Source organism: Epinephelus lanceolatus, chromosome 13 (assembly GCF_041903045.1).
Source record: "Epinephelus lanceolatus isolate andai-2023 chromosome 13, ASM4190304v1, whole genome shotgun sequence".
In the NCBI taxonomy this organism is placed as follows: Eukaryota; Metazoa; Chordata; class Actinopteri; order Perciformes; family Serranidae; genus Epinephelus; species Epinephelus lanceolatus.
The window spans coordinates 40616970-40629752 of NC_135746.1; the positions used below are offsets into that span (position 1 = coordinate 40616970).

The window sequence follows — 12783 nt, forward strand, 5'->3', positions numbered from 1 at the left end:
GCATGCCATTATGGTACTTGGCTACAATTGCCTATTAAGAATAATTAAATATGATGTGAAATATAATACACTGATATATTTACTCAGATGTTGCATATTCTCTGAAAAAAAAACAAAAAACAAAACGCCAAGAACTCTGGAAATTAGGGTATGGAAAAGTATGGAATTTTGAAATTCCAAATGTGTAGGAACCCTGTTATTTGCATTACTATTTGTTTTTTTCTTCAGATAAATCTGATAATTGTTGCTCAGTCTCTTTACTCATTTATTTAGTAAAGTGTCCACACACCTTCTCATTCTACATATACAGAGAGGTATACTGGTGGCTTTACAGCCTACATTTTATTTAATTTAGAGTGTCTGATAGAGTGATATTATTGATTATCTCTGATCCCTGCGGTCAATTTGTTCGTTGCGACAGTGCGATGCAACACCACTGACGCTAGGTGGCGCCAAGCTTAAAAAAAAAAAAAAAGAATCCTATCAGTTGTGTGTTGAAACTGTGATTGTCAGTATTACCCCTGTTCAACCAAATCAGCTCTAGTTCTTGAACCAGTTTCATTCAGGATTCTTGGAACCTTGATCCTATCTAGTGAACCAGCCCAGGTTTCCACCAGTTTCTCACAATACCATTGTAATCAAGGATGTGTCGTCAGTGGAGGACGATGCAATATGCACAACGGAAGTAAACAGAAGTAGCAAAATTGCGGGTTAAACTGATTACCTGTGAACTTTTGTTCTGTTATTGCACAAAAAAATAAGAACAAACTATGAATTAGATCACTACACGCTAAGTTTTGTACTTGACTTCTCCATCATTGCCTTCTTCACCCTCACTTTCCAACCTGTAGAATATGACATGCCCACTGATGTCGTTGCAGTTCGCACCTCAGGTCAAGGAAAACATGCTAATTTTTGGTTCCAGCTGAGAACGAACTTTTCAGGTTCCAAACCAATCTATTTTTAGTTGAAATACTCTGAGTGGTTCGAAATTAGGTGCAAGAATCAGAACTGAACCAGTTCCATGTTGGTGGAAAATGGGTATATGTGAAGAGCTGCTGTTGAGTGCATGAGAGCAAAATGTTTGTTTGCAGAATCATTCAGTTTTTCCCAAGTACATAACTTTGTATGTAAAGTAACTGAAGAAACCTTTAAAGCATCATCTTCCAGCTGGTCCATCCTTGTCTTGATTCCTGAGTGAAATTATCCAATAAAATAAAGGGTTTTTTTTTCAGTTTTTTATTAGTGTAAAGAATTTCTCTATGTATAATATATAATTTTATGATTAATGATTTTTGCATCCCAACCTGTGCTTTGGGTTTTGAACATCTAACCTAAACATCAGATTGAATGATTTTATACATCACAGTTATAGTTGTCTCATGTTTAAAAGTCACATCCTTTTAATTTGATTTTTTTTTTAATCACAGTAATATAAGCAACAACAAAAAAAGGAGATAAGCATGGGGTGACTGTTGAGGTGCCTGACTGGGGAAAATTATGAGGGATCCCTTTGGACTTCTATTTACTGTTTTCACCACTAGATGGTGAGGGTTAGCTGTCTGTACTGGCTCTTAATGTCAGTCTTGAGTGATCAGTGCAAACCCAGTGTGAATTTGTATAAGTAAGTGACCACCACATTGAGACTTTATTATTGTACTGGGTGTCATGTTCAACAAGGACTATTTCATTATAACAGCAAATGAAACCATCTCTGTAAGCACGTGGGTTTGTTGGACTAAGCTGAGAGTGGATCTGGGGTCAGCAGGTTTCCTTTCATTTGAGCTGTGTCTGAAAACAGGAAGCTACTGGGCAGAGGAAAGCTTCCGTCCTGTTGGCCCCGGCCGCCTGCATCCTCCCAACCTTTATGGGCCAGCTGTTCTGAACATTACAGCCCGTCTGCAGGCTCCTGCTGCTTATACACTGTGGACAGTCCATTAATATGAACACAGTGCAACATTAACATCTGTCTGGCCTGCTTTTATTATGCACTTGTTTATGTTTTCTGGGATTTTTAGCAGTGTTGGACTGCTGAAAATACTGTTAGTAACCCCAAAATTTGGTGGGTATCATTTAGATGTATACATAGGCATCTGATATAAAAACGCCCAGAAAGCCTTTTGGTAAATGTTAACTGTATAGTTCCAAATATTTAAGGTCTTTATTTTAGACTTTCTGTTTTTGACTTACAGGTACAGAGCCCAAAAAGAGACAAAAGGCAGTAGATAATCAGATGATTCATAAAACACAGCTGAATGTATCATCAATAACTAATACCATTGGAAATAATCAAGTCTTTGTTTCGATTAAAAAGTGAAAGAAAAGTACCAAGCATTAGCTAGAGTTCCATAACATCTTGTAGCCGGGGGCGCCCCCAGAAATTTGTCACAGAGGAGGCCAGATGGAGCCACTGAAAATCTTGGAGTGGCCCACCAAAAGTCATAACTGAATTTTAGGAATTCTGTTACGCTGTTAAAGTATACAGGTAAGTTGCAAACTATGTCAATATCAGAGTTAGAAAATCGTGTTCCGATATACTTTGTATCTTACTTTACTTTTACTTATTTAACAGTTAGAGTTCCATAACAGTCATTTCTTAATGTGTATCTAGGTATGTTAGGTCTTCAAACATTGGGAACAAGCCCTCTCAAGTTAAGGAAAGACTCGTTGATCCCCGTAGATCCCATTTTGATTCAGATATCTTTAGGTGAGAGGTCAAGGGACTCTTTTGAAAAAGGCAGTGCTGTTTGTATGTTCACAGAAATTTAGCCCAAATTTTTAGTGTTTTTCTAGCCCCCTCCCCAACAAGCTATGGTTAAAATAGATGCCTTAGATTTTCAAGTTTAACAAGATTCCACTGCCATTGGGCTATCTTAAAAAAAAAATAGCACATCACAGCCTCTTAAAGCGGTTAATATAGGCCTCCAATTATTTGCACGGGTGGGTTTTGGGGCAGCAGTTGTATCAGGAGGGCCATGGTCCCCTCAAGTCCCCCCCTGGGGATGTCACTGTAGGTAGCTGAGGAGAACTGCAGAGTTGGATAATAATTCTCTATGGGTTTATTCCAGGCCCCCAGCAAGTGGGGCAGGCTTTAAAGCAAATTTCCATAGTGGCCAAACTGTGGGATTGCAACTTCCGAGTCCGTCATGTGATGCCCTTTTCCATAGGCTAACATGGTGAAAAAGACATCTGTACATTACTGGATACATTTTTTGAGCATTACAACCCCCTTGAAATAACTGATTTCACTATCTGGATTCGATCTATTCGTTGTGATGACATTAGGAAAGTCTAGAGGAGCTGCAAGATTAAATCATTTTATCCCCATTCAAGTTAGCGGAGCAGGAAACTGGAAGTAGCCAGCTTGGCGGGTGGAAGTCTTTAGTATAAAAATAAATATTAATCTTGAAGCTTTTCCCTAACCTCTGCAATCACTTGATTAAAAAGAAAACCTTTTTCATTTTTTCCCCCTTTGCTACCAGTAAGTTCTTTTTATCATACACAAGCTCATATTATTTTCTGGTTGTCCTATTTTTGTTCTTGGCATGTGTTAATCAGTTTTTATGTTTTCTGTTTGCACTTTCCAGTTTGGGTATCTCTGAGACAGGTGAAATCATGGGGACTGAGTGGCTAGCTAGCTTAACTGGAAATGCTGCCAGCTAAATACAATAAGTGCTAGCATTTACTGGCTGCTGTAGTTTTATGATGAAGGTTAGCTTTAGGTTGGTAGCTAGCTGAAAGGACTAGCACTCAGTGTGTTTAGCTACCAGTGCTTTCCTATGAGGGGCCATACAAGCCATAATTCATTCTGGCCCTCTCACACACATACATTCTCCTTTCACATACATATATTTTCACTCTCACACACATACATTCTCCTTTCACATACATATATTTTCACTCTTCTTTCAAATACATATATTTTCACTTTTCTTTTACATACATATATTTTCACTCTCACATATATATACACCTTACTTTTCAACACATACACATAGGCTGCGGTCAGAAAGTCTTTTTTGCTTAGGAAGGTTCCTAGCTGAGTGAAATGACCCAGAAGTATTTTAGTGGCCGCCATGATAAGAGCTGTTCGAATTCTCTAAACACTCAAGGCTATTCAAGAGAAGGCTGAGACACGGGGTCAAACATGGGGGGACTGCACATGCGCAGTGTAACTTGAGCTGTGATGCTGGAGGGTGACAGCAGGGGCGCTGGATAAAAAGCACAGGATCCGCTCAGGCGATCAAGGAGTGCGCTTGGTGCGGTCTGCTTGGACTTTTGGACGGCGGCTGCCTGAAGTTGTCGGAATTGCATCTCTGTCATTCTCACCCACAATGCAGGCCACCAGTGACAGTCCAGTAATAAGCTGTGAAAATGACATGCATGCACATCCCCTTTATTCCGCGGTCTCATGCCATCTACTGAGCCTTTGAGGAAGTGCAGACCAGATTTTACTGCCTATGTGCAATCCCCCCATGTTTGACCCCGTGTCTCAGCCTTCTCTTGAATAGCCTTGTAAACACTAAGGAAAGGAGGTTCAATGCTTCCTTTCAGATCTCCTTTAGCATAGGATACATCGGACCTTCCTAGGCAATAGGAAAGGAGATAATTCCATCGCACAAGTCATTGCTGCGGCAATATTTACGCACCATTCACAAACTCAAATGATTAGAAGAGAAAAAGATCAACATGACCGAGAAAGGAAGAAGATCACCATCTAAGTTACCGCTGTTTATGAAGCATTATACATCTCATGCCATAACTTGTTCATATATATTTTTTCAACTTTCAACATTATGTTAAACTTAGATGCGAACTATGAACGTTTCGCTACTATTGGTGTACCCTCCGTCCACAGCTTTAACTTGTTTTATAACAGGATAAACAAATATACAAGTATGCAGTGCATCTTTTTAATTTTCCGATTTTCGTGTGAATGAAAAAAAAAGGAAATCCAAGTGTTTTTCCCATTTCCGTCTTCTAATGGCTAATTGAAATTAAACCAAAACCAGAAACCTACTTGTTTTTCGCCTTTATTGTTATATCTATATTATCTGCCCCAACTGCATCTCAAAACTTTGGCATCGGCTATGCTTATGGCCTAGATAGATAGATAGATAGATAGATAGATAGATAGATTCAAGAGTATTATCTAGACCTGCTCTATGTGTAAAGTGCCCTGAGATGACTTTTGTTGTGATTTGGCACTATATAAATAAAACTGAATCTAAAAAAATAGATAAATAATCAATGAAGTAACGTTGCTGTGCCTCGTGCGTAGATGCACATATACTTGGCGTATCTGGAGATTTAAATAATTAATGAAGTTACTGCTTCCCACTTTTTATTACCCTGTACAGTGTTTCCTTGCAGAGCTACAGTGGAAGGATCATAACAAAAAATACAAAAGACTGTAACGTTAAAAGATATCTGCCTGAGGTTATTAAATACCTGCAGCGAGCACCCCACCCCGCTGCAGAAACAATAAGCGCATTTCCCCATAAAGAGAGACGCTGTGCGCATTTACGCACGAGGCACAGCAGCATCCCTTTTATTATTAATATTATTATTATTTATTATTTATCTGTCTATCTATGCAGTAGGGGCACATAATATTGATTTAACAATAAAGGCCAAACACAAGTTAATTACTGGTTGTGGTCTAATTACTCTAATTGCCCATTTGAAGAAGAAAATGGAAAAAGCACGTGGATTTCCATTATTTTTTTTATTCACACAGAAAAACAAAATAATGCATTTTGGAGGGGACACGCACCGTAACATATGCTCAGTTTGCATCAGTCATTTATTCATTTGAGCCAGCCTTTAGTAATATCATTAATTCATTTTACTACTTGGGATTCAGATGGGTGAGTGTGAGCAAACATTCTCAATGTGACTGTAGGAGCCATTTCATAGTTTAATTGTTTATGTGTGTGTGTTTAGTTTGTTTTTTACCACTAGAGGAGGGAGGTCTCACTCTGATGCTATTTTTAGTTAATCACACAGGTAATTGGCAGCTGCACATTCACAGGTGTTAAAGGGTTTGTTGATTATCAGCAGTCGGAGCAGAGCGGTGGTGGAAGCACACGGTTCTTACCGTATGCCAGCATTTTGTTTTCAACCCAGCAACATAATTTGGTATGTAGCCTAACCCTTTTCTTTTTGATTTATATTTTTTTGCAATAAATAGGAACGTCACCCAAAAAAGAAACTTCTTCTGGACAGTTTAATTTAATGGACTGGAGTACGTGTTAAGAACATTCCTGAGCCACCGCATTAATTAATTAAATGTTTGGTTTATGATAGTCACCACAGTGACAATGTTGTTTCAGTTTGTGGCTGGTAGCCTATATTCCTTTTTTTAATTCAGTTCCGACCTTAGTAATTAAACAATATCTTTCACCGTGTTGTCCACGTTTATATATCCTGCATGAAACAACACGATGAGAATGTATGCCCCATCGTGTGCATTTTGTAGTCCATCTTCAGAACATTGTAGTTTCACCACAGCAGACCCACATCAATAACATCCTTCTCAGCTAATCACAGCGCGATAAATTCTTCTTCTTCTTCGTTTGGTTTTATGGCACATTGTAACCATTGCTCATTAGGTGTATACCGTCACCTACTGTACCGGAGTATGTAGACGATAAATGGACTGCCTTCCGTTTCCACTATACTCCTTCCGTTTCCACTATGCTCTCACTCACACATGCATACATTCTTCTCTTACATACATATATTTTCTTTCAACATACATACATTTTCCTTTTACATACTACTTATAGTATTAAATGTATACATGACTGCATGTGCATGAGAGCAAAGTGTATGAATGTGTGCATAAAATATATGAATATGAGAGAAAAATGTATCAGTGTGTGTGTTCAAATATATAAATATGAGAGTGAAAATATATGAATGTGTGAGTGAAAATGTATAAACGTGTGAGTAAAAATATATGAATGTGTGAGTGAATATGTATAAATATGAGAGTGAAAATATATGAATGTGTAAGGAGAATGTATGTGTGTGAGAGGGCCAGAATGAATTATGTCTTATACGGCCCCTCATACTTTCCGGTATATTTGCTAGCAACTCAATCCTCTCATTTCTTGATTTTATGTCAAAACAACATGTATGGACATACACATGCCATTATCACATAAGCATAGAGTGGTATAAGAATAGGTCCTAAAACCTGGAAATGTGTTAGTGTTTTACCACTCATGGTTCCCTTGTCCCTTTTTGGTTAGATGACTGAAATAGGGTCTGTGGTTAGACAAGCTTGAGAGACTTTTATGTTTTGTTCTACAACATAAAATTCATCAGTAAATACACCACTGTGAATATTTATGTCTTTAAAAGGGTGGTTGCTAACAAGTGGCTAAATAGGACTACAGAACGTCATCACGCCAAATGGCTTTACTGCCTCGTTAAATCATGCAATCATAGTGCAGTTTGTTTATAGCCTAATGTTGGCTTTTTAATTCTGGTGATTGCATTTAGGCTTCAAAAATCATTAATGTGGTGTTCATGTGTGAAGATTATCTTGTTGAACAAAATGTGTAAGTATCATAAATGTTTGTTTGTCACAGTTTATTTTCTGCTATTTCCAAAATCCAGTGGAAAAATCCAATAGGCTTTTTGGTGAGGGAACCAAGGCGACGCTAACTTCTGTATGTGAAGAAAAAAACGAAATAGATCAAGGCAGTAATTGTAATATATACTGGGGAGGGGACACATCCCCACTCTAAATGCCACTCCTTCCCAATACGTAAATTAATAAAAATAAAAAATAAAATTCTTTTTTTTTTTTTTGCTATGCTACAAAATGCATCCCGCTCACCACCATCCAAAATAACCACTATTATCACTACTGGCTCTGGTATTACGTTATACTGCCGTTATGTGTGTAGATTTTCCAACTGCTGTTGCTGTACCCCAGCTTGACTGCTTCATGGCTACAGCTTTGAAGTAGAAAAATGAGTCTAATGTGTGCCAGGATCAAAACATTGCGGAAATGACAGTTAAAACACAAAGCAAGTATATATTCATATGTCTTTAGTCAGAGCAAAAGCTCCATAGATAAAAGAATCAATGAAAAATAATTGCTCCTCCACTGAAAAACAAGAAAGAAGGAAAAAGTATTTCACCTCCATAAATCTGGAGCAGTCCAGCAGCTCAACCAAAATCTAATTTGAAAAGTGGAAGCAAATGTTTACCTTGTAAACAAGCTCTCCAGCTCTGCGGCCTCTTCGCAGTTATTTCAGACCTGCAGAATATACTTAGAACAGACACACATGCTTCTAAGATTCTCCCTCGCAGGGAAATGTAATAAACTCTGCCCCATAGCCAGAGCTAATATTTGACCTCTGTTTAAGCAAATATAATTACAGGGATGCTCACGCAAGCCGGAGGAGGGATCCTCGGAGGGGAGTGAACTCATCTTCACTGCAGGGATTGAGAGGAGGAGCAGGATAAAAGCAGCCATGGGGGATCTGAGGCTGAGGGGAACACAAGCTCATCTCTATGAGCCAAAATAAGATTTTTACTTCAACATGGGAGCATCAAGTGAGCCCAGTGTGGGACGTGTTCTTACGTAATGTGTTTTATAGGGCTTGTTTGTTTGTGGAGGTTTGTTCTGGGGTTAAGGGGCGTGACAGGGATGAGAGCAAAGAACCAGCAAAAGCATAGCGGTACTTTTCCTCCCTTCTCTGTGACACCATCAGTCCGCCTGGGGTAAAATGTTTTCAGGCTAGAGCAGCCTTTGTACATCATCTGTCCTTCTTCCAGCTGCTTTTCTGATCCAAGGTTGTGGTGGAAAGTAGCATTTCACATTGAAACTAATGCCTTGAGATGAGTTCATCATATTTCCACAGAAGCGCCCCTCTGCGACCACAATGTTGAAAGTGTCTGGGGCGCGAAATAATAAAACACTAAATTTGAGATGTCAAAGCAACCTTTGAAGATAGATAGAGAGATTGGCTCTGAAACGCCACATCAAAAGAACCAGAGTGACGTGTGGATCTGTGGAATGACTGCTCCACTGGATATTGGACCAAAGTGTGAATAAGACTATTGTTGAGCCAGAAAAAGATGACAAGCTTTAGTTTGGTGCTTCAGTATGAATTCCCCCTCTAACCCACTGTGGAGCTTGACGTTAACATACAGAGAGCATATCAGGGTCCGCATTCCACACTGCAGGCAAGACACAGAGCAGAAAGGTGATCAGAGACGATGACTGCTTCTTTTCCCAGCTGTCCTCTGAGGAAACAGGTGTTTTCTGCACTTGGTTGGAATGGATTTAGTAGCAGAGAGAGAGAGGGAGGTTGGAGAGGTCATAGAAGGAAAGAGGGATGTAAAATGAAAGATGGTAAGTCTCCATCTGTCACCTGTTTAGATAGACAGCTCAGTATGGGACAGTTTTGACTTCTAGCTTTGAAATGTGTGCTTCTGTTAGCCATGCTCCTCAGATGTTTAAGTGAAAAAGCCAGACAGACAAAAATTCACAGCCGCTGTCAAGTGACTGCTGAGCAAATTTATCTCCAACTGAACCAGTGGAGCTCCATAGTTAAGGACTGGTCACACTGGACTGCTGCCAAATTAAACTGAACCTGGATTAACTGATTTTTGGCCACTTGTTGGAAGTGGAAACAAGCTATCTTCTTGTTAGCATACAGTTATCTAGAGGAGGGACCAAGTCATTGTTTTGAAGGCCACAAATAAGGACAAATTAAGTCATTGCACAGTCCCAAGTCCAAAGTCAAATCCTGAACATTGGTTTTTGAATCCTAAACAAGTCATAAGCACTTTTCACCAAATGTTATACCATTTTAACAACAGAGCAATAGTATATTAAACTTGTAAAGACCATGAATGCTTTTTAAATTTTGTTTTTATTTGTTAAAACAAGTTTGTTGGAAGTTGTTGTGTCTCAGTTTGTAATTTTCAATCAGCATGTTCTGGATATCGCAAGTTGTTTTTTGTTGACCACCGCATAGTTTAAGTACAAGAATGGATTATCTTTGTATCATTTTTTACAACTGGCAATCAGTAATGTAACATCAGTTCTTTTTGGTTCTTTCCAGCAAATTGGATGCTGACAGAGCAGCTGAAACAAAGTGGATCATCTAGGTAATTTAGTATCAACTTGCTGGGAATGAAGTTGATTCAGGAAATAAAAGGAAATGAATTGGTTTGTGGCACACTTTCTAAATAATTCATTTTAATCTTTGGACTTTGGACAAAGCATCAAGTACTTTCAAGTCAAAAGGTTTAAGTCCAAGTGAAGCATGGGCCATTGGTGTTGAAGACCACGCTGAGTTGGAAGTATTTTCTGATTTTGTGAAGTCATCAGAATCATCTGAATTGTGATTCAAGTCTGATTCAAGTCCAACAGTGTGTCTCAAATCTCATACTTCTGTGCTAAACACTTAATATTTTGAGTGCACAAGTAGCCTATGCAAGTGTGCTCACACTGCATAGTACGGAAAAATGCAGTGTACCATTGGCGCACTCAAAACGGTCCCAAGGTTGAGTGTAGACTTGTGGACACTTCTCACCCTCAGTAGTCGCCATGTTTGTGATGTAGCAGTAGCTACATCACAAGCTTCTCAACTTTTGACATGGCAGCTGGGGACAACAAGGAGTCAGAGTCGGTTACAGTAAACACTGCCACATTATACAGATGTAGGGGAGAACCGGTACGAAAGTAACACTTTTCACATAGACGTCATTTTAAAAGATAATGTTACGGACTGAAAAAAATCTTTCGGTGTGATAAACTACTTACTACTCGTGTGTGCTCTGTCAATATCAGGTGCTAAATCATCCCAATATATATACTGACTTAGGCATAGTTTGACGTCAAACGGAAGTTGTGCATTGTTACTTTCGACACCGCCAGTCGGGATGAAAGTAACACACGGATGGGACAAAAGTATCATGATCAAATTAACTGGAATCTTTTAAATTACTGTCGTTTTTAGTAAAAAAATCTGATAATGTCCTTGCTAATAAGCAATTGTAAATACACAATGCACTTTATCTAAAAAAAAAATCTAATTTCATTTTGAATGAATGAATGAATGAATGAATTCATTTATTTTGAATACAAAAATGAAATTAAAAACATATACAAAAACAAACACATTTGTTTTCAACATTTTCATTTGCTTCAAATGTTTCAAAAGTAAGTGTGAACTCATTTAAAGTGCAAGTGGTCTATTTACAAAAATCACAAAATCATTTTTATATTCATCTTAAATTGCTGAACAGTGTGAACTCATTTAAAGTGCAATTAGTCTATTTACAAAAATCACAAAATTACCCTACTCATTATCACAATTGTGACAAATATAATGGGCTGCACACTCAGTGCATGCCTCACGTGACCACATCATACAAAAGATGCACTGCACCCACACTTCCCCAGGCAAAGATGAGCTAAATGTCTCCCCACAAACAAGACATTCCTCATCCTTGCTCTGAGAAACTGTGGTTGCAGTGTGTCCACTAAACAGCCTTTTCTTTGGACATTTTGATGAGGACTGCGTTTTCTGGCCACTCTGCCAACTCTCCTCCTCCAAGGCAGCTTTTACAGGGGTGTCAGTCAGTATTGCTGTTGACCTGCAACATTCAATGAGATGATAGTCAGAATCAACTTGTTTTTAGACAAGCAAGAAAATAAAGACAAGTTAAAAACCAAACTCTGCTCACCTCTTTCTGCCTCTTCTTTTAGTTTCTTTCCCTGGGCCAGCCTTTGGATATGGGCGAACCTTTTCTGGGCGGAACCTCTGTACTGGGTTGCCTCTAGAGGTTCCTAGAACCACGAGCATACCTGGATAGATAAAATTAAAAAATAAATAAATTGCTTGATGGTGATGGAGAGGGTGCTAGTGATGGAGAGGGCGCTAGTGATGGAGCAGGCACTGGGGATGGAGCTGGTGCTGGTGCTGGAGCGAAGTCTGTCTCAGTGAAAATATACTGAATAAAAAGCCAGATACTGGTACACTCAAACCCGGATGAAATGTTGCTTACTGTTGCTGCTTGAGGCAGAGCTTTGGCCACAAGGCTTGGGATGTTGTAGATGGTCAGAGTTTTTCCAGGGTTCATTCGCATCCAATTGTCTGCTGCACTGTTAACGTAGTGCTTCAGAGGACCAAAAATGCTTCGGTCTAGCGGCTGAAGATGGAGGGTGCAGTGGGGTGGAAAAGACAGCAGTACAGTGCCATGTGACTTGCAAAAGTCAGTTGCTGCCACAGAGAGGTGTGATGGATGATTGTCTAAAAGTAGCAGCAACTTTGACTCCGGTGTGTGTGTGTGTGTATAGTAAGATTTAGGGAGTTTTTCCTTATCCGCTGTGAGGGTCCAAAGGACAGAAGGATGTTGTATGCTGTAAAGCCCTGTGAGGCAAATTGTGATTTGTGATATTGGGCTTTATAAATAAAATTGATTGATTGATTGATATTTGTTTATATGGATGTATATAGTTCTATATTGATGTGTAGTAGTTTTAAATTGTGTACAGTACAGGCCAAAAGTTTGGACACACCTTCTCATTCAATGCGTTTTCTTTATTTTCATGACTATTTACATTGTAGATTCTCACTGAAGGCATCAAAACTATGAATGAACACATGTGGAGTTATGTACTTAACAAAAAAAGGTGAAATAACTGAAAACATGTTTTATATTCTGGTTTCTTCAAAATAGCCACCCTTTGCTCTGATTACTGCTTTGCACACTCTTGGCATTCTCTCCATGAGCTTCAAGAGG

The 12783-nt window shown here is 38.9% G+C and overlaps 1 long non-coding RNA gene across 1 annotated transcript; it reads right to left on the reverse strand.

The window, feature by feature from the left end:
- Window positions 1-11093: 11093 nt before the first annotated feature.
- On the reverse strand, window positions 11094-12575 carry LOC144466504 (uncharacterized). Its single transcript, XR_013493097.1, has 2 exons — window positions 11725-12575; window positions 11094-11634 (listed from the first exon to the last, which is right to left on the reverse strand). It is a non-coding gene; the product is annotated as an uncharacterized LOC144466504 (long non-coding RNA).
- Window positions 12576-12783: the final 208 nt, after the last annotated feature.